The 23,429-nt window shown below is 42.5% G+C and overlaps 1 protein-coding gene across 4 annotated transcripts in view; it reads left to right on the forward strand.

Moving 5' to 3' along the window:
- Positions 1-23,429, forward strand: part of STS (steroid sulfatase) — a 182,845-nt gene that overhangs the window by 10,973 nt on the left and 148,443 nt on the right. For 2 of the 4 annotated variants that reach the window (XM_030572271.1, XM_030572280.1), the window contains exons 2-3: positions 5,026-5,182; positions 6,060-6,157. The gene's annotated coding sequence lies outside the window, so the exon portion shown is untranslated. Of the gene's footprint in view, positions 1-5,025; positions 5,183-6,001; positions 6,158-19,738; positions 19,758-23,429 lie in introns of those variants that run through there. The other 2 variants (XM_030572287.1, XM_030572296.1) reach the window with 2 other exon arrangements.

The following is a 23,429-nucleotide window of genomic DNA, read 5'->3' on the forward strand; positions in this document are numbered from 1 at the left end:
GACTACTCATGGAGTAAGGTGCTGTTCAACATAAAGAAGAGTATCAGAATCTGACCATCTAATATCAAGGTGATAAGCTTTCTGCTTCAATGTATGATTCAAATCTCACTTGCAGTATTCAAAATTTCCTGTCACAAGCTACAGTATGTGTTCTGATGCCACTCATCTAATTAAAAAATTAAACCTATATCTTTATGGGCAACCACTGCTCATTTATTTCATAATTGAAATTATAAATTTAAATATTACTCCTAATTAAAAGAGGTCTACGGATAAATATCTAACTCATGAAGAGCAAGTACTTAATACAAATTGAAAGGGATTTGTGCGGGCTCCAAGTATGAGAAATGAATTAATCATAAATCCGATGATGCAGCTATCTACAAAATAGGTTACAGAATGATTTGTTTTGTAATTATTTCATAAATATTAGATGTCATTTAGACCATTTGGTACCACAACCTATAACAGATTAACGTTGTGTTAACAACTGCATTTGACAGCCTTACTCCATAATCTACTGTAATAGTTTTAACTGATTTTTTTAGCCTAACAACTGTGCCGTCATCTGAAACAGAAAAACTAGTTTAATGCAATTTCCTAAAAGCTAATAACAAGATTTCCAATATTAATAGTAATGTATATTCTAATTATGTAAAAGGTGTCAACCTGAAATCAGTCACCTCATGCTGAGATCCTGTCTGATCTTGCACACTGCACAGGATCAAATTGAGTTCTTGGATGGGAGAACTCTTAGGAAAACCTAGGTGCAGGAAACATTGGATTTGATTCAGTAGGTGGCACTCTTGTCTCTGAATCTGTATCAGAGCAAACTTCTTGCATCATGTTGGAGGACCTCTGCAGTTAGAGCTGGGATTGATGTACAGTTATTAAAGATCTCATGTTGCTTTATTGTGTACGAGTAAGTGTGTCAATTCTGGTAACCTGGCCAAATTTAAACTAGGCCAGATATAGATTCAGGTCAGAGGTGGCTCCAGGCACCAGCGTTCCAAGCGTGTGCCTAGGGCAGCAAGCCGTGGGGGGCACCCTGCCAGTCCCTGCAAGGGCAGCAGTCAGGCTGCCTTCGGCAGCATGCCGGCGGGAGGTCCGCCAGTCCCATGGATTTGGCGGCAATTCAGTAGCAGGTACGCCGAAGCCGTGGGACCGGTGGACCTCCCGCAGGCAAGCCCCTGAAGGCAGCCTGCCTGCTGTGCTTGGGGTGGCAAAAAAGCTAGAGCCGCCCCTGATTCAGATGCGTAACTTAAAACATCATTTTGGCATTTAGATAACAAGATATTAGGCTTTGGGTTTTGTGGGATACACAGATTGCTGAAGTGTTGAGAAATTCCTTTTTTCACCTTATCTAGTTAAGAAGCCTTATATACTCTTCTCACATGGACACAGTCAATATTATCCACTTTCATCATTTCCATGTTCTACTCATAACTGACTCTATCTAGAATTTGACACAATCACTACAAAAATACCAAATCTGGTAACACATATTTCTAATTCCTCATTAGCAATATAAGTGACTATCACCACAGAAAATCACAGATTCCACTGGCTCCCAATGTGGTTCAAATAGTAATTCTAAGTCTCAGTTCTATTATACAAGGTATTCCTGGAGTTATCGAATACTCCAGAAATTATCCTTCCACAATACCCATTGGTGAATATGTTCCACAGAGTGATCCAGTCAAATAGACCCAGGTTCTGACTATTTGGCAGTGAGAACAAAATTATTCTTGCTTTTGGAATCCCTATTGAGATTTTTTTTTCTAGTGATATCAGACTAAGGCCATGACAACCAGTGAACTGATCAAGGTGCAAAACACACCTTTTCATTGAAGTTCTTCTACAGTATATATTCATCTTTTTGTTTCTTCATTCATTTGTTTTAAATCATAGCCACACAAAGTCCAGAGGAACCGAATAATGTTGTTGTTTTGGGATTCTGTAATTATATACAGTATGTCCTAAAACTATCTACCCCTTAGATTTCAGGATGATCGAAGGTTTTAAAAGTGCAGAAATATGGAAAGTTAAACTAAAAGAAGTCTCTCTCCATATATAACTCTCTTAATGGTGTCTGTCCTTTGAACCCATATTTAAGACCAGAGAAGCATTTGTAGACGTATTTGGAAATATTGTAAACTCTGTGATTAGATTGGATTAGAGTGCAGGATCATTCAACCATTTCGTATTAAATATGAATTTGTCAACCATGGTTGCGCCAAAGGTTTATGTAGTGCCCGATCCAACAAAGCGTTTAAGCACTGAGTTAACTTTAAGCATGCGAGTAGTCTTGTTTAAGTCAACAGGACTGCTCAACTACTTAAAGGACATGCTCAAGTTCTTAGTTGGACTGGGACCCAAAGTTCAACTTTCCTGACATTCTTTGTGATCATTGGGTTTTCCATGTGCTCCTTTCTGACAGCAGCTCACATCTTCACTGAACATTTAAAGAATGGGCCACCTTCTAGCTTACCCATTTGATCCAATGCTCCATACCTTTGTGCCCTCTTTCTCTTTCTGATCAGAATTTAGAAGAAAACCTAGTTTTCCTAATCTCTGAGAATGATCCATAGGTATTGTTCCCATACCAACCTAAACACAGATATTTCTTTATAAGAACAACACTATTACAAATCTGAGAGAAAATCAAAGCAAATAAAAGTGAAGTGCTATACAATCTTATATACACCTCTACCTCAATATAATTCTGTCCTTGGAAGCCAAAATATCTTACCGCATTATAGGTAAAACTGCAATATATCGAACTTGCTTTGATTTGCTGGAGTGCGCAACCCCGCCCCACCGGAGCACTGCTTTACCACATTATATCCGAATTTGTGTTATATCGGGTTGTATTATATCGGGGTACAGGTGTATTTTTTTCTTCAAATGTCTGGTCAGAAACACCACTGGTAGTAAGTCAGGTTATAATATGTGTGTGTCCTTCAGGCTTACAGTTTCTCTTATTAGGCTCATCTCCAATAGGAAAATTACCTGTTGCTTACAGCAGATGCTGTAAATAGTTTAAGTGTTAGTATCGACAGACAAAACTGTTTTCAGCACCAAGAGAAAACATGGCTGAGACCACGTTTCACCATAAGTCAAATGGAACCTCTAACTCTTATTAGCATCCCAGTCCTAGTTCCCAGCCCTGCTGTGTCAGTAAAGTCATTCAGTTATAATATTAAGTCTCTTTGGTCCTTTGGTGTAAAGATCCCTTAAAATCCATTGATTTCTAATCAAATACAAGTTATACAACAGCAGCAAAGAATCCTGTGGCACCTTATAGACTAACAGACATTTTGGAGGATGAGCTTTCGTGGGTGATTACCCACTTCGTCGGATGCATCCGACGAAGTGGGTATTCACCCACGAAAGCTCATGCTCCAAAACGTCTGTTAGTCTATAAGGTGCCACAGGGTTCTTTGCTGCTTTTAAAGATCCAGACTAACACGGCTACCCCTCTGGTAAGTTATACAAAAAACATTAAGATCAGTACCATTTCCGTTTTATGTTCTAATTCTTCCAATACTCAATTAGTAGACAGCTTATTTTTTCCTCTTCTGTCACTTAGCCTGTAGCACTTCAACAGAACCCTCTAAATCTTTTGCATATCATTTTGGTCAAAATAAAGTCTATTTACATAATTTTGTTGTTGTGATTCCAGATTGAACCATTATGAATTTTCAGACTAGGGTTGCCAATCCTCCCAGTTTTACTGGGAGTCTCCTGGAATCAGGCTTTATCTCCTGGAGGCTACTGCAGCCAAACCAGGAGATTTTAGGCGCTAAAAGTCTGGTGGTGCAGCGGAACTATGGCAGGCTTGCTGCCTGCCCTGGCCCCGCGCTGCTCCCGGAAGCGGACAGCATGTCCCTGTGGCCCTTGGGGGAGGCGGGGGCAGGAACTCTCTGCATGTTGCCCCCACCCCCAGCGCTGACAATGCAGCTCCCATTGGCCAGGAACTGTGACCAATGGGAGCTGCGAGGGCAATGCCCATGGGCAGGGGCAGCGCGTGGAGATGGCCTCCTAGCCCCACCGCCTAAGGGCTGTTGCCAGAGGGATATGCTGGTCACTTTCGGGGGCCTCCCAAGGAAAGCAACATCCCCTTCACCCCCTCCCGCATCCCAACCCCCTGCCCCAGCCCAGAGCCCAGAGTCCACACCCACGCTCCCTCTCTGAGCCCACACCCCCTCCTGCATCCTAGACTTCTGCCCCAGGCTCAGCCGGGAGCCTCCTCCTACATTCCGAATCCCTCAGCCCCATCCCAGAGCCCAAACCCCCTTCCACCCCTCAACCGCCTACCCCAGACCAGTGAAAGTGAGTGAAGGTGGGGGAGAGCAAGTGACGGAGGGAGGGAGGCTTGAGTGAATGGGGGCAGGGCCTTGGGGAAAAGGCGGGACAGAGCGTGAGGCAAGGTTGTTTGACTTTGTACAATTAGACAGTTGGCAGCACTATTTCAGATTAATTTAGCAATCTTGTCATTTCAATTAGGTCAGGTCTATACTGCAGTTTTAGTCAGACTATTGTATACCCAGACAATCTCAGATCCCTTTACTAGAGTTTGTATCAGAGAACAGTATGTGCATTTCAGAAAGATAGGAAAATATCAAATCACCTCTTTTCTCTCCTTATGAAAGCTTCTGCTGCGCCCAATGTACGGCTTGTTATGGCTGTTCAAAGCAACATCTCTCAGTGGCTGCCAGAAGACATTACTTCTAAGAATTTTCACTTATGGCGAGAAGAGGTGGATGAAAAATTTTAAGATAGATAAATAAAAAATGTGGATGACATTTCTTACAAAATATTTAAATAAAACGTGAAGACTTTGTTGATGTTTTTCAACAAGATGTAAGACAGTGGCAAGGGATATAGTTTTACAAATCTGAAGGGTTCACTGCAGAGCTAGTGAATAAATGGCAGAAGAGGTGTTTTCATGTGCTTTTAAAAGTTTTAAATAAACACAGTAAAACATGAAGGCTAGCCATTGAAATCTCAGTTGTTTGATAGGTGTCACACTACAAGTATGCTGTGACGGGTTGGACCTTCCCGTCCAGGATGCCACCTGATGTGCTGGGGTTCCACTTCACTTCTGTTCCACCAACCTGGACTTCCTCATCCTGTCCTTGCTGTGTCAGGCCCCAAGCCTTCTCTAGCACACACACAGGTAAGGCCACACTCAGCTGCAAACACAGACTGAAATCAGCTCTCTGTGGGAGGATTCAGCTCGGGACTTCACCCAGCACTCATGTGCACACCTTCTTTGGGCCCGGGGTGCCCCTGCTGCTCGAGGACTGCTGCTCCAGTGATGCCTGGAGTTGCCAATGCAGCAGCTGGCCTTGGGACTGCTCCAGCTGCTCGGCCAGCCCTGGGGTCAGCTGCACTGGCTGCTGCAAAAGTCATGGAGATCCCGGGAAGTCACAGAATCCTTAATTATCGGCCCTGGAGAAAGGGTGTGATTTTGTAGTCAGCACAGGAATGGGAGCTATTCACTCTGGCACCAACTCGCTAACATGTCTTTCAATTTGTCTCTCTCTCGTACTTAGTTTCTTTATATACAATATGAGAAGAATAATATGTATCTCACAAGCATTTTGTGAAGCTAAATTAATACTTGCAAAGGGCTTTAATATCCCTTGATAGAAGTTACATGTAAATGCTCAGTAGGAGTATTTTACCATACTCACGGTAGAATGAACATTAAATTGCATGTTGGATTCTCTCTTTCCCTGTTTCCTACAGTGTGTTTCTAATTAATTTGAATTGAAAGTCCTACAGTAGTTGATCCAGTACAATTGGAAGGTTTAAACTACATTATTTCTCTTAAGCTTATCTTTGCATGCACATGGACTATGATAATTTTTTTGCCTTTGTTTCTTTATGTCTAATATTACATATGTGTATATGTATATATATATAGAGAGAGCGAGAGAGAGATTTCAAAGAAAGAGATTGTATAGTCTTTTTTACACTGTTTTATTTATAGGGGCTGTATGCCAAGAACAAATGCTTCCTTTTCCTTCCCTCCTCTGTCATTCCTACAGTTAATGAGAGTGGACTTTCCACCCATATAGTGGTGATAAGTGCATGCAGCCAGCTTGTTTGAAATCTGGAGGCAGAAAGTGAAACAGCCTGACGTGAGGTAAAGTATCTTTTTTCAAATATCTCTCCTGTGTACTTATATTGTAAGCTCTTTGGAACAAGGGACTGCTATATTTTTCAGTTTTATGCAGCCGTAAGCACATTTTGGCACTTGATAAATTAATAATAATAATGTACCAAAATGTCTTATTTTCCTCAGTAAAGTGAAGCAGTTTATATTTTATAACAATAAAAGGAAGGTGGTTGGTGAAAGACTCTGATAAGCCAAATCTACAAAAGATAGTTTGTCATTATGGTTGCCAGATTAAGATTGTAACATGAGAATGCACTGCGTTAGTACAGTACTGTAATGTGCTATGAAGTTTCCTGCCTAGAATGGGTTAAAAAGAACATAAAACATTGTTCTGGTTTCTGAAAGCAGTAGGAACCAGTGAGAAAGTGGTGAGACCCTGAGTTACACTCCCTGCTGTGCTGCAGTGTGATTTTTTTTTCCCCTCATCACTTCAACCCTTGTGTGTTCAAAAAAGTGATATTAAAAGAATGTGTAATTTTGATTAGAAATTCTTTTTAAAGACTCAAAAACTGCTGGGCTGCTAAAGAGTTGTAAAATAAGCTCTTTAACAAACCTGTGGTTTTAAGGTAGCTTTGCTGACTCTGAGTGAGTGAGCTATGTTGTATAATGCAAGCCCATTGGTTCAATGGAGGAAATACATGAGACTGAGAAATTTAATTATTTAAATTACATACATATATACATACAATTACATAAATTATTGAAGTTAGACTTTTTCTTCAATAATCCCATATGCCCTCAGGTTTACTTAGGCTAATGAAAATTAAGGCCATGTATTGTGGGGAATATCCACTAATGGAAATAATGGAGAAGAGAACTGGCATGGGTGTGACAGAGGAGCAGCAATGGAATGTATGCCCTGCAGTACCCATGTACTCACCACTTACACACTATTGCAATAATATTTGTACAAACTATGCCTTGTGAGGTATCATATGAAAGCTAATAACACACTGGTTACTAATATGATTGTAAAATGCATGTGTTAATGATTATATGTGAAGTTATGAATTCCATCTGTATAATGTTACTAAAACACACTTAAGGCCAGACAGCCTAGCCCAGATAAAGGTGGTAAACAGGTCTGTCCTAGATAAACAAATGTGGGTGTACCTCAATTTATGTATTAACAGTAAACAAGGCCATCAAGCTTAACCTGCAGGGGTTATCTGATCCTGAATTCGAAAGACAGAGAATTAACATGGCTCCTGCACCCCAGAGAGACAGAGGAGCCTGAATCCCTGGGAGACATTCCTGATTTGTAAGACAAAGGGCATGGCTACGCTTGCAGATGTAGAGCTCTTTGAGTTAAACCAGCTGTCTGAGACCGCAGCAGCAAAAACGCTGCTGTGTGTTTACACTGTCAGCTGCAAGTGCAGTGGCATGGACACATTAGCAGTTCTTGCAACACCACAGAGAGCAGTGCATTGTGGTAGCTATCCCAGTGTGCAAGTGGCTGCAACATTCTTTTCAAATCAGGGAGGAGGGGAAGAGAGGTGATGGGTGGATTGTGACAGGAGTATGTTGTGTGTATGTGGAGGGAGAGACTGTGTTTTGGGTGGCAGAGAGTGTGTCAGCATGCTGTCCTGTAAGTTCAGACAGTGGCAGAGGGAAGGGGGAAACCCTGACATCAGCCCCCACCCCTGCCTCTCTCTCTCTCACACACACACACGCACAAACACAGCAGCATTCCACAGTAAAGGTTTGCATTGTCCTAGAGCAGATAAGCATGCCGGCTGTCAGAAACGGAGCTTTGAAAGGGGATATCCTCATGTCTGCAGCCGAGTTCAAAACACTGAGAAGAGTGGCCACTTCAAGGAATTATGGGATCTTTCCAGAGGCCAATCACAGCGCAGTAATGCAATATGTCATTCACACTGACACCCGGGCGTTTCATCCGGGGTACAGCAAGCTTTATGCTTCTCATGAAGGTGGATTACTAGGAACGCTCCAGCTGCAGAGTCCAGGCACTCTACATGCCTTGCAAATCTGGACACTTTAGGAGTTAGGTCGCCCAGGGCTGATTTAATGCACTCCAACTTGCAAGTGTAGACAAGGCCAAAGACATTCCCCTTAGGGATATAAGGAACAGAGAAAGATTCCATCTTTACCCTTCACCTTAGGGGACAAATAAATCAAGTGATTTAATTTCTGATATGAGTTGTGGCCAGGCCAGTCAGTAAAGAACTTGAAAGGAGAGTGGGTATGAGAAACACCATCTTGAGCAAAGACTGTTCTAGCTAGATTAAGTTTTAGTCTTTTAGATGCTTATTCACTTTTATTTGCTTGTAACCAGCTCTACCTTTTTCTCTTTTACTTGGTATCATTTAATCCATGTTGTTTTGTTAATAAAATTGTTTTACTTTTATTATAAATCAGGTCAGTGTTGTGTTTGAAGGGAAGGGTGTATTTATCCTGGTTAAATTAACAGAGCAGCAAATTTAATATCTTCTTTTAAGGCACAGTGGTAGGGGCTGGGCAGTCCAGAGAAACACATCTGTGGAGCTTGAGGGCTAGAGTTTACAGATTGTTATCTGCTAGGCAAAGTTTGGGCTGGGTGAGCCTTGAGGAGTTTGCTGGTAATGAAGACAGATTGGTGTGGTAGGCAGCTGACACACAGTCTCATCACCAGCAAAGCTCACTTTTGCTGAGGGAGAGAGGTAACATAGAGGCCAACACCTCTGGGTATCCCCAGCAGCATGTTATAGAAAGAAGCAGACCTTTTATGCATTAGTTATTTGTTTTTGGTTTTTTAATTTGGATTTTTTTTAACAAGAAACCTCCCCAACAAACTGTCCTTAACTACAATAACCAAGGTGGGAATGTTAAAACCTTATTCCCAGATTCTGGACCTTAGCGTCCAAAATATGGGGGTTAGCATGAAAACCTCCAAGCTTAGTTACCAGCTTGGACCTGGTACCTGCTGCCACCACCCAAAAAATTAGAGTGTTTTGGGGCACTCTGGTCCCACTGGAAAACCTTCCCTGGGGACCCCAAAACCCAAATCCCTTGAGTCTCACAACAAAGGGAAATAATCCTTTTTCCCTTCCCCCCTCCAGGTGCTCCTGGAGAGATACACAGACACAAGCTCTGTGAAACTGCACAGAGACTCCCCCCTCTCTGTTCCCAATCCTGGAAACAAAAAGTACTTTCCTATTCCCCCCAGAGGGAATGTAAAATCAGGCTAGCCAATTCAACACACACAGACCTCCCCTGATTTCTTCCTCCCACCAATTCCCTGGTGAGTACAGACTCAATTTCCCTGAAGTAAAGAAAAACTCCAACAAGTCTTAAAAGAAAGCTTTATATAAAAAAGAAAGAAAAAATACAAATGTTCTCTCTGTATTAAGATGATACAACACAGGGTCAATTGCTTAAAAGAATATTGAATAAACAGCCTTATTCAAAAAGAATACAAATCAAAGCATTTCAGCACTTATATTCATGCAAATACCAAAGAAAAGAAACCATAGAACTTACTATCTGATCTCTTTGTCCTTACACTTAGAAACAGAAGACTAGAAAATAGAACTACTTCTCCAAAGCTCAGAGGAAACAGGCAGACAGACAAAAGACTCAGAGACACACTTCCCTCCACCCAAGGTTGAAAAAATCCGGTTTCCTGATTGGTTCTCTGGTCAGGTGTTTCAGGTGAAAGAGACATTAACCCTTAGCTATCTGTTTATGACAGGGAAAAGTCCTTTAAATCTTTTTATAGCAAATTCTTATAATACATTGTCTTCAGGCAAAACTTAAACTAAGATGACGTCTTCAGCTTATGTATATATATATGTATATATAATTACATGCACGTGTCATTTTTTACCTCTTTTTACTCTTTTTTCTTTTGCATTGATTATCATTGTAAAAATAGTGGTAGCAACAGTAAAACGTAACAGCTGTTAATACTTGTGCTTCAGTCAAAAGGAGAAAAAAAACTCACAACTTTATCATGAGTCTCTTGGTATTTGATGTTTTACTTATTAGCTCATGTCTTGAAGTCGTTTGAATATATGAGACACTCATCTTGCTTGCTTGCTTTCAAGACTCTGGCACAAATGGTACAGACAAAGGCTGGAAAAAACATGAACACTAAAAGTTCAAATCCTAGATGACAATTAAAAAGACACGAAAAATACTATTTTTTTTTAAATCCTGTGATTTTTGTGGGCCTGACTCGTGATTGGGGCTCAATACGAAAGTTTTAAAACTCAGAATTTAGTTATATAAATTACTACCAACTGTCTCTTCTATTAAGTTAACCTACCCTGTCCCCTTCCTCAAAGTTTTATACATTTAGGGCTATATTTTCAAAAGCGTTGTATATCTAAATTGGGAGTTTGTGCCCCTGAAATCAGGCAAAAAGTGCCTTTAGAGCATTTTCAAAGAGTGCAGAGAAATAGCTAGTGAATTGGCTTTGCCTAGATAGGTGTGCCCAGAAATATGTGCCCACCATTGAATTTTCACTGGATTGCACTAAAGGGCATCGTTTCTGAAAAATTTGGGATGGAGGACAAACTTGTGTCAGCATATAAAGCATTCTGAGTCCCAAAGAGCATCATAAATGAGAAAAACTAGACAGTTAATACTTTCCTAATGACCATGTCCAAAGTCAGAGGAGAGATGGGGAAAGATGTGACAGTGGAAGACATAATAGAGCATTTAGACTTATGACAAGATGGGATGAGGGGAACCATAGTCGAGGGAGAAGGACAATATCCATCCATGGCACCTGGATGCACCTGGACATAATTGTAAAGGCTCAAATATGCTATTCCTCAGATTATGCCCATGGCAACTGCCACCAACCCGAACAAGCTCCCCTGCATTGCCTATTTGGGCCAGCTGTTTAACATGCACAAACCAGACAGAACAGCCCATCACTTGCAAATGGGGCGTGGTCACTGGGCACATACTCATAGCACGTATTTGGGCCAAGTCAAACTGAGACAAGAGAAGGAAAGGAATTTGTGGGGTCATCCTGACCACATAGAATCACATGTGCAGCTGTATAATGATTCATTAAGGAGAATCAAAGGCCCGTCTCATAAACATTATTGAAGAATCACTAAAAATAGTGGCCTAACCAGGTTGAAAGTTTATGAAATTCTCAGAATTATGGCATAAACAAAAAATAAATAAATACTGTCTTAAAAATATGTTCTATACAGCTCTATTATTGGCAGAGTGTTAGCAGGATACAAGCTGCACGGTAGACGCAAACTGCTTGAATCTTTTTTAAGATATTAGAAAAACTCCATTAACTCAGCCAGTCAAATCACTGTTGCTGCAGTAACACCCCCACACACACACACACACAATCTAAAAAAGTACGTATAATGACTAGTAGTAACTACGTAATGAAACCCCACTATTAAGGAATTCTGTTTAATTAAAAGTGGGAGAAAGTCAATAAAATGGAAAGGTTTTTCTTCCTCTTATTGCTCTGGTGTATGTTTATAAAATTTGCAGGTTACATCCAGGTGGGAGGGGTTGAAAGCACTTTGGAGGACAGAATTAGAATTCAAAATAACCTTGACAAATTGGAGAATTGATCTGAAGTCAACAAGATGAAATTCAATAAAAACAAGTGCAAAGTACTTCACTTCAGAAGGAAAAATCAAATGCACAACTACCAAATGGGGAATAGATGGCTAGGTGGTTGAAAAGCATCTGGGGGTTATGTGGATCACAAATTGAATATGAGTCAACACTTTGATGCAGTTGCGAAAGAGACTAATCATTCTGGGATGATTTAACAGGAGTGTCGTACGTAAGACACAGAACTTTATTGTCCTGCTCTACTCAGCACAGATCAGGCCTCAGCTAGAGCAGTGGTTCTCAATCAGGGGTATGCCTGCCCACCAAGGTACACAGAGGTCTTCCAAGGGGTACATCAGCTCATCCAGATATTTGCCTAGTTTTACAACAGGCTACATTTAAAAGTAATGGTGAAGTCAGTACAAACTAAAATTTCATGCAGACAATGGTTTGTTTATTGTGCTCTATATACTATACACTGAAAGGTAAGTACAATATTTATATTCCAATTGATTTATTTTGTAATTATATGGTAAAATGAGAAAGTATGCCATTTTTCAGTAATAGTGTGCTATGACACTTTTGTATTTTTATGTCTGATTTTGTATTCAATAATTTTAAATGAGATATAAATTGGGGGTTTGCAAGACAAATCAGATCCCTGAAAGGGGTACATTAATCTGGAAAGGTTGAGAACCACTGAGCTAGAAGTCTGTGTTTAGTCCTGAGAACCACACTTTAGGAAAAATGTGAACAAATTGGAGAGAGTCAAGTAGAAAGCAATAAAACACTGAAAGGTTTGAAAAATTGATCTATGAGGAAAGGTTTAAAAAACTGGGGATGTTTACTCTTGAGAAAAGAATACAGAGGGAGCAATCAGATAATAGTCTTCAAATATGTTATGAGCTGCTATAAAGAGAACGGGGGATCACTTTTTCTCCATATCCATTGAAGGTAGGAGAAGAATAGGCTTAATCTACAGCATGGAGATTTATATTAGATATTAGGAAAAAACTTTCTAGCTATAAGGTTATTTAAGGTCTGGAATAGAGTTGCAAGAGAGATTGTGGAATCACATTCATTGGATGTTTTTAAGTAAAGGTTGAACAAACACCTGTCTGTGCTGATCTAGGTTTTTTGGTCCTACCTTAGCTCAGAGCGCTGGACTTGATGACCTCTTGAGGTCCCTTCCAGTCCTACGTTTCAATGATTCGATGATCAACCCTGCACTTGCAGACATGCAAATGGAGACAGAGGACTTGTCTTGACTACTAAAAAAAGGTTTATATTTTACCCTGGATTAACTAATACATCTGAGCTATACTGAAATGAAAACGCAGTTAAGATTAGGCATTTTAGTTTTATTGCACGGTAAACTTGCCAGCATCAACCCAGAGGGGTTATAGGTATAGCCCTATCAAATTCACGGCCATGAAATCTGATCTCCCAGCATGAAATCTAGTCTTTTTTGTGCTTTTACCCTATACAAGTGGTCCCCAACATGGTGCCCGCGGGTGCCATGGTGCCCGTTGGGGCATTTATGTGCGCCCGCCTAGTGATCAGCAGGGGAAAGAAGCCGTGGCCCGCGCCTGCCGGGGACAGAGAACTCCAGGGCTGCAGGCGCTGGTGCTCTCTGTCCCCAGCAGGCGCAGGGCTGCAGCTTCTTCCGGCCCCTCGCCTGCGAGCACCCGTGCTCTCTGTCCCCGGCAGGCGCGGGGCCGCAGCTTAGCCGGAGAGAAGCCGCGGCCCCTCACCTGCCAGGGACAGAGAACTCCAGGGCTGCAGGCACCAGTGCTTTCTGTCCCCAGCAGGCATGGGACCACAGCTTCAAGAAGAGAAGCCGTGGCCCCGTGCCTGCCGGGCATAGAGAACTTCAGGGCTGCAGGTGCCGGTATTCTTTGTCACCGGCAGGCGCAGGGCCTGCCTAGTGCCCAGCAGGGGTGAGATGGCAGGGCCCCCCGCCTGCTGGGGACAGAGTACTCTGGAGTTGCAGACTGCGCAGCTTCTCTCAGGTTTCTCACTGCACTGTCCAGAACTGCTGCCAAAACCCCCCAAAAAACGCTCAGCCTCTGCAGAATGGACCGAACGCTGCCCCGTAGCATGTACTGACACAGGCACCTGCTTGCTTCACTGGTGCCTGGAGCCGGCCCTGTATGTGAGTATTCTTCCTGTACTGATATTGCTGTTTTCTTGTGCTTTGCAATTTATTTTTTTATTTTTTTAACATTTTAACATTTTGCTCCAAAATGAGTGGTTCAAATAAGAGACAACGTACATATTATTTCAACCCAGAGTGGGAAGAATATTAAATATGATGTACAAATACAAAATAAGCCTTTAAAAATTGTTGGCGCCCGCCACACTCTTCTGAAAACATGAATATGCTACTGGCCACAAAAAGGTTGGGGACCACTGCCCGATACTATAAAGATTTCATGGAGGGGATGAGCATTTCTCAAATTAGGGTTCCTGACCCAAAAGGGAGTTGTAGGGGGGCTCACAAGGTTATTTTAGGGGATTCCAGCCAGCAGCTGACACTCTCCAGCTGCCCAGCTCTGAAGGCAGCGCTGCTGCCAGCAGCACTGCAGAAGTAAGGATAACATTACTGCAACTTCCCCTACAATAACTTTGCGACCCCCGCCACAACTCCTTTTTGATTTAGGACACCTACCGTTACAACACCATGAAATTTCAGATTTAAATAACAAAAATCGTTAAGTTTATTATTTTAAAAATACTATCACTGTGAAAATGACCAAAATGGACCATGAATTTGGCAGGGTTCTAATTATATGGCAGTTTTCCCCATGGTTTACCTCATGGGAAAAGTAGGTGCCTAGTCTTCTCTGTATTTTTACCTCAAGATAGCTCATGCATGTTAGTTACTCCTAGGTTTAAGGAAAAAAACACCTTTTTTTAGCAGTGGGGACCAGGGCAGATACAGAAGTACTAGTTAAGGAGATTAAAGGCCATCATACAATAGGAGTTACATAAAAGTGACACACGGCTGCATAAGAAGAGCCCCACAATTAATGCTAGGTGTTTTAGAAAAGATAAAAGGATGTCAGAAGCTGAACAGCATGGGAGTAATAATGCTGGAAATTGTAAGTAGGACCTGTACAGGGATGTGGTCTTTCTCCTTGATAAATCTGAAGACTTAGAAAATAGGAGTACTCTCTTAAACATAGCTGGTGTCCCTGAGAACACAGAAGGAAGGTGAAAATATAATTTCCTTTGTCCACGGATATTTTGAAAAAAGATAAAAATTCCCTAGTTATTGAATTCAAACACACCCACAGAGCACTTCAGTCCAGATAATGAGACCCCAAGAGCAATTATTGAGAAACTGCTCAGCTTCCAGCAAAAAAAAAATAATAATAATACTAAGGGAAAGCAAGACAATGTAAAAGATGTCTTTTCAGAACAGTCAGCTTTTTTTTTTTTTTAATGCCTAAGCTTTGGTGTAGAAACATTCATAAGGAAAGGAAGTGAAATAAATATAATGATCATCTAATGAAAAACGAGGCTCGTTCTGCTGTGTGGGACCCTATTGAGTTAACCTTTATATATTAAGGGAGGACAGTTTCTTAACACTTCTCAGGAATTTAAAGATTTCCTACATTCTCCACCTAACTTCCTAAAAGAAGAGACACAAGCAGCTGGATTTCTATCTATATGTGCCACAAAAAAACACCTGATACATCATGTCTTGTGTCATAAACAGATGGTAAGGGTTAATGCCTCTTTTACCTGTAAAAGGTTAAAAAGTTCACCTAGCCTAGCTAACACCTGACCAGAGGAACCAATAGGGGAACAAGATGTTTCAAAAGGAAGGAGGGAAGTTTTTCCTTTGTTTAGAGTTTCAGTTTGGAGCCAAATGGGTGGAAGTGGCAGAAAAGAAAAAAACTACTAGCAGTTGGAGCAAATATCAGAGGAGGCAAACCAAAATTAAACCCTATCACCGGGGGCAACCCAAGGCCCCACCTACAACCCAAGGAAAGCCCCAGACACCTTATTGTCCCACCTCACCAGTCTCCATCAACCCACCTCGTCCCAGTGACCAGTCAGCTGTTTTAAATGTAATGAACTGGGACACATAAAGGCCCACTGCCCCAAGAACCCCAACTGATTACAGTTCATTACACCACAATCACACCAAAGATCCCGAGGCACAGATGCCTCTCAAATACCCTCGGAGCGAAGGGAAGACTTGAGAGTGGGTGGAAAGAAGGTTATCGCGTGGAGAGACATTGAGGCACAAGTGTCAGCTATCCACCAATCCTTAGCGGACCCCAAATTCATCAACCCAGAGGCCCAAGTGACAATTCACCCATTCATGTCAAAATCTTTAAACTTGCCTACAGCAGAGTTGCCTGTCCAATACAAGGGCTGGTCAGAAATGTCGACTTTTGCAGTCTATGACAATTATCCCATCCCCATGCTACTGGGAGAAGACTTGGCCAACCGTGTGAAGCTAGCCAAGAGGGTCACATGCAGCCAGGCCAAGCAAGCTTCCACACTCATCCCTGTTCCTGAGCCATCCACCAGGGCCCCCTTCTGTGTTACCAGAGACCCAGACAGAGGTGGTGGAACCGGAGCTTCTACCCATGAATGCTACAGCTATAGTGAATCCCAGAACCAGAACTGGCAAAGCAACCAGCACCAGAACCGTTGCCAGTACTGACTCCAGCACTTGCAAACACATCTACAACTCCGACACCAGAGGGCACCAGTGGGCCTGAACTGGCAGAAGATGCAGACAGCCCTACCCAAGAGGCTCAGCCAGAGCCTAAAATATCACATAGTGCACCAGCAGAGAGCAGTTCACAATCAGCGAAAACAATCGCGTCACTTACATCGCTTCCAGAGGGACCAAGCCCAAGTCCACAGTCTAAGGAGGAACTGATGTCTCCAGCCTCAAGGGAACAGTTCCAGGCTGAGCAGGAAGCAGATGACAGCCTTCAGAAAGCTTGGGTGGTGGCACGGAGCACCCAACCGCCTCTCAGCTCTTCTAACCGATCCCGGTTTGTTGTAGAACAAGGACTTTTATACAAGGAGACTCTTTCTGGTGGACACCAGGAAGACTGGCGTCCTCAAAGACAGTTGATAGTTCCAACTAAGTACCAGGTAAAGCTCTTGAGCTTATCCCATGATCATCCCAGTGGCCATTCTGGGGTGAACAGAACCAAGGACTGGTTGCGGAAGTCTTTCCACTGGGAGGGAATGGGCAAGGACGTTGCTAATTATGTCCAGTCTTGTGAGGTGTGCCAACGAGTGGGAAAGCCCCAAGACCAGATCAAAGCCCCTCTCCAGCCACTCCCCATAATTGAGGTCCCATTTCAGCGAGTAGCTGTGGATATTCTGGGTCCTTTCCCAAAATAGACCCCCAGAGGAAAGCAGTGCATACTGACTTTCATGGATTTTGCTACCTGATGGCCAGAAACAGTAGCTCTAAGCAACACCAGGGTTAAAACTGTGTGCCAGGCCTTAGCAGACATTTTTGCCAGGGTAGGTTGGCCCTCCGACATCCTTACAGATTCGGGAGCTAATTTCTTGGCAGGGACCATGAAAAACCTGTGGGAAGCTCATGGGGTCGATCACTTAGTTGCCATCCTTTACCACCATCAAACCAATGGCCTGGTGGAGAGGTTTAATGGAACTTTGGGGGCCATGATATGTAAATTCGTAAATTAACATTCAAATGATTGGGACCTAGTGTTGCAGCAGTTGCTTTTTGCCTACAGGGCTGTACCACATCCCAGTTTAGGGTTTTCACCATTCGAACTTGTGTATGGCCACAAGATTAAGGGGGCCATTACAGTTCGTGAAGCAGCAATGGGAGGGGGTTATGCCTTCTCCAGGAACTAACATTCTAGACTTCGTAAGCAACCTACAAAGCACCCTCCTACACTCTTTAGCCGTTGCTAAAGAAAACTTAAAGGATGCTCAGGAAGAGCAAAAGGCCTGGTATAATAAATATTCCAGAGAGCGTTCCTTCAAAGTAGGGGACCAGGTTATGGTTTTAAAGGCACTACAGGCCCATAACATGGAAGTGTCATGGGAAGGGCCATTCACGGTCCAAGAGCACCTGGGAGCTGTAAATTATCTCATAGCATTCCCCACCTCAACCCTAAAGCCTAAAGTGTACCATGTTAATTCTCTAAAGCCCTTTTATTCCAGAGAATTAAAGGTTTGTCAGTTTACAGCCCACGGAGGAGATGATGCTGAGTGGCCTAAATGTGTCTACTACGAATGAAAAATTGACGATGGCGTGGAAGAGGTGAACCTCTCCGTGACCCTTGGACATCTGCAGCGACAGCAGATCAAGGAGCTGTGCACTAGCTTTGCACCAATGTTCTCAGCCACCCCAGGACCGACCGAACAGGCATACCACTCCATTGACACAGGTAATGTTCACCCAATTACAACCCCACCCTACTGGGTGTCTCCTCATGCCCAAGCTGCTATAGAACGAGAGATCCAAAACATGCTACAGATGGGTATAATCTGCCCCTCTAACAGTGCATGGGCATCTCCAGTGGTTCTAGTACCCAAACCAGATGGGGAAATACACTTTTGCGTGGACTACCGTAAGCTAAATGCTGTAACTCGTCCCGACAACTATCCAATGCCACGCACCGATGAGCTATTGGAGAAATTGGGACGTGCTCAGTTCATCTCTACAATAGACTTAACCAAGGGGTACTGGCAAGTACCGCTAGATGAATCCGCCAAGGAAAGGTCAGCCTTCATCACCCATGCAGGGGTGTATGAATTTAATGTGCTTCCCTTCAGGCTGCAAAATGCACCCTCCACCTTCCAAAGACTTGTAGATGGTCTCCTAGCAGGATTGGGAGACTCTGCAGTTGCCTACCTCGATGATGTGGCCATTTTTTCTGATTCATGGGCAGAACATCTGGAACACCTGGAAAAAGTCTTCAAGCGCATCAGGCAGGCAGGACTAACTGTTAAGGCTAAAAAGTGTCAAATAGGCCAAAACAGAGTGACTTACCTGGGACACCAGGTGGGTCAAGGAATGATAAATCCCCTACAGGCCAAGGTGGATGCTATCCAAAAGTGGCCTGTTCCAAAGTCAAAGAAACAGGTCCAATCCTTCTTAGGTTTAGCTGGATATTACAGGCAATTTGTACCACATTACAGTCAAATCGCAGCCTCACTAACAGACCTGACCAGAAAGACACAGCCAAATGCAGTTCAGTGGAGAGATGAGTGTCAGAAGGCCTTTAACCAGCTTAAGGCGACACTCAAGTCTGACCCTGTGCTAAGGGCCCCAGACTTTGACAAACCATTCCTAGTAACCACAGATGCATCTGAGTGTGGTGTAGGAGCACTTTTAATGCAGAAAGGACCGGATCAAGAATTTCATCCTGTCGTGTTTCTCAGCAAGAAACTCTGAGAGGGGAAGCCACTGGTCAATCAGTGAAAAAGAATGCTACGCCACTATGCATGCCCTGGAAAAGTTACGCCCATACGTTTGAGGACGGCGTTTCCAGCTACAAACCGACCATGCTGTGCTAAAGTGGCTTCATACTGCCAAGGGAAACAACAAAAAACTTTTTCGGTGGAGTTTAGCTCTCCAATATTTTGATTTTGAAATTCAACACATTTCAGGAGCTTCTAACAAAGTAGAGGATGCACTCTCCCATGAAAGTTTCCTAGAGTTAACTTTTTAAATTGTCCTTAAAATGTGAAAAATCATGTAGTTTTACATAATTAGTAGTATATGTAAAGGTGCATGTGTTTTATTAATCTGTTTATTCTAACGTTCTAGGAAGAAATCACCACCAGCGTGGTTCCACACTGTTTGAGATTTGGGGGGCGTGTCATAAACAAATGATTAAGGGTTAATGCCTCTTTTACCTGTAAAGCCTAGCTAACATCTGACCAGAGGAACCAATGGGGAAACAAGATGTTTCAAAAGGAAGGAGGGAAGTTTTTCCTTTGTTTAGAGTTTCAGTTTCAGCCGGAGTGAAAAAGATCAAGGAACCAGCCTCTTATCAGAGTAGTAAGTTTTAGAAAGGGATAAATAAGTTTATGTTTATTTTCTTTGTAACCTGTCTTATGCAATTAGAGGTAGAATCAAATTGAGTATTTGGGTATTTTTTGTGCATCTAAATTTGTGCCCAGGTGTGAAAGTTACTGGTTCCCCTGACACAAGGGAACATCCTCTGTGTTTTGAACCTGGTGTCTGTGAGAGTGGCTGGTATGCTAATCTCTCCCACAGGGTTTTCTTTTACCTTTCTTTTCTTTAATTAAAAGCCTTTTTCTTAATACCTGATTGATTTTTCCTTGTTTTTAGATCCAAGGGATTGGACTGGTGAAGTCCCTCAAAACTACCCAGGGAAAAAAAGTAGTGCTTGGGGGATGGCGGCAGCGATACCAGATCTAAGCTGGTAATTAAGCTTAGAAGTGTGCATACAGGTCCCCACATCTGTACCCTAAAGTTCAGAGTGGGGAAGGAATCTTGACTGCTTGGCTTTCAGTTTTTCTGTATTGTTCTAACTAAAGAGCGTTCTGTTTACACTGTTTACTGAAGACTTATTTCTGTCAGGTTCTGCAGAACATATTTGGCCTCCTCTTGTATCTTCAGCAGATTTTTTTTTTTTTAACTTGCAGAATGCATTGCTATTTCAGAGATCGTTCTTTTTAATACTTTGTTGTTGTCTAATCCTATTATGTTTCAGTTGTGTTCCTCAAATGTTTTGCCTGCTTAAACATATTCAAAATTCATTCTTTTCCTTGATGTTAAAGGGAGTAACTCAATGGTTCCTACGGTGCATTTACTGAAACTTATTTTTCTCTAAAATATGATTATTAGATGTGAACAAAACCCAGTTAATAGCCCAACATTCCTGTTTTTGTTTTTTTAATGGTTTTGCTCCTTTCCTGGCACACCTTCAGGATATTTTTCTCCTTTACTATGATATGTTTTACAAGCAACCTTCTCTATATAAGCACTGCATACTTCTTCAATCTTTTTTTCTGTGTGCTTATGTTTTCTTCAAGGTATGTAAAATACTATATTTCCTTCTAGTTTGGATGCTCTCCATAGTGTAAGGCCACAACCATCCGTTTCCAAACGTAGTTTCCATTACTCATGTCTGACTTTCAAGATTCTTCATGGTTTTATGTGCTATTTATTAGCCCAGTCCTGATGCAACATGAGTAACTTTACACATGTGCATAATGGTTTGCAGGGTGTTTTCCATAGTTCTTTAATTGTTAATAGCATGAACTAACCTATTTTTAAAAAATAAAAGATTACATTTTTATTTTGCTGTTAACTCCAGGAGCAGTGCAGGGAACGAATCATTCCTCACAGAGGCACTGTTCCCTTCCTGCTCTTCCCTTGCTCCAGAAAAGTTCGGTCCTGGGCGCATACCCACAAAGGGACTTGAGCATTGCAACAATGAGCATCACAGTACCTAACTTTTAGGCACCTAGAAAAATCACAGGTACACCACTGCTATGCATACTGCCTGAGTTAGGTGCCTAGGCACCCTGTACAGGGAATGGGGAGATATAGGCACCTCAGAGTACAATACAGAAAAGCCAGCATGCTAAGTGGGAAACATCAGGTTCTTGAAGCCTGGTCCACAGTGTTCTCAAGGCTAGCAATAAGATTTCCAACCCTGCAGGATTGTCCTGGAGTTTCCAGGAATTGAAGATTAATCTTTAATTAAAGATTATGTCATGTGAGGAAGCCTCCAGGAATATGTCCAACCGAAATTGGCAACCCTAGCTAGCAAGTTGCAACCTGCCACCCAATGACTTGCTCTGTCAGAATTCAGCTTGCTAGAAGCTAAATTCTGACAGAGAGGACTTCAGTCCTGTGATCAGATTGGTAGAACTCGGGGGACTCTGGTTGGTTCACAACTTCTATTTAAACCAAGCACGAACACAGGAAGGTGTCCGTGCAACTGGGTTCTCTCTGCTTAGGCCTGTCATCCATGTGCTACCTGCTTCCACTGCTGATCTCCTGGTGAGCTAACTTTTCCTGACTCTTGGTTTTGTTCTCTAGCCTGTCTTGGACTCTTACCCATTGGTATTTGACCCAGCTTGACTCCTGCTCTGATCACTAGGTCAGACTGTACACATCCACTCTTGACAGTGAGCTGCTTAAGCTATCCAAGGGGAGAAGCCAATGAGAGGGGTGTGTGCCATAGTGATAGGCACCTCCCTCAAAGCTGGACTTAGGCACCTATCTCTTCTAGAGATCCACAAATGAGAACCAGCCAAGGCACCTGAATAGCTTTTTTTGCAGAAATGAGTTAGGTGCCTACCTTGCTCCACATGAAACAGCCACGGAAGGAGGAGGTTGTGGTGCTTATCTTATAAGTTTTAGGTCAGTGGTTAGAGCAGTCATGTGGGATGTGGGAGATCCAGGTTTAATTCCCTCAGGCAGAGGGGAGAACATATTTGAAAAGAGGTCTCTCACTTATCAGTAGAGTGCTCTGACCACTGAATTATAGATATACTGTTGTGGGACTGCTTCAGCCTCTTCCATGAAGCTGTTCCACTGTGGATAACTAATGAAAGAGTGCTTGGAGCAAGGGGATTGGACCCTGGGTCTCCCACCTCCCACCATTGGACTTTAGAGTCATTTTTTTCCTCTTGTGCATGAGTGTGCCAAGTGACTATTCCTCTGTGGATACTTTATTAAATAGTCATTAGGTCACAGAGAGAGAGAGAGAGAATGACTCGATAGTCCAGTGGTTAGGACACCCACTGGGCAGACCCAGAGTTTACTCCCTTTGTTCTAACCACTCTGAGTATTCATCAAAGATTAATGCATTGCTGTATAGCTTGGAGATTAAACGTTTCATTTGGGGAGAAAATCTGCAACCCATACTCATGATGTGCAGTCCCTTAATCTGAGGTTTCTTTGGGGCTATTCACAGAGTATACTACTCAGCATGGGTTAGGTTGACAAAATCTACCACTATGCTAATTTAAAACTATGTTATTTGTTAAACTTACTTGTTGTGTCTTATCCTGTCAGCTCTTCAGGACAGGGACTGTCTCTTTCTCTGTTTTTGAACAGTACCTAGTAAAGTGATGACATGTTGGGGACCTTTGGGTGTTATCACAACGCAATTATAAATAGTAGTAGACTCTATATGGAAAAAAAAATCCTAGAAGCTTTCGCAGGAGAATCCTACAGATGAGATCAAATGAATGCAGCCACAACTTTTTAACACAGAACATCATCTTAGCTATCTCAAAAGATTTGGGGCCAGATTTACCAATACACTGTTGCTGCTGTGCACCACTCTGATGACGCAGGGCAGTCATTAAATGGTCATTTCACCAGGTCACTGTGACGAACTGAGTAGCATACTCCATTCTAATAAATTGGTTGGATGTGGGAGAAATACAAGAATATAATATCAAGAGACCTACAACTGTGGTCCTCAGAGACCCCATAGACTACCTAGGAGCAGTTGTGAGCAAGGTTCATGAAAACCTATGAGCTTTGTTTTGACAGAGTTTCAGCCCTTGTCACTGACTTGCATTTTGAAGACTTTCTCTGCAATGAAAAAGCTAGAAACCTTTTTTAAATGAATGTTGGGATTAGCGTTGGGAGGGAGGGGATCGTTGGCCACGGGCTCTTCAGACCACCAAATCCAGCACTATATTTTAGCCCTCTGCCTTCCATTCTGCCCTAAGTTGCTAT

This window comes from Gopherus evgoodei, chromosome 1 (assembly GCF_007399415.2).
Source record: "Gopherus evgoodei ecotype Sinaloan lineage chromosome 1, rGopEvg1_v1.p, whole genome shotgun sequence".
Classification (NCBI taxonomy): Eukaryota; Metazoa; Chordata; order Testudines; family Testudinidae; genus Gopherus; species Gopherus evgoodei.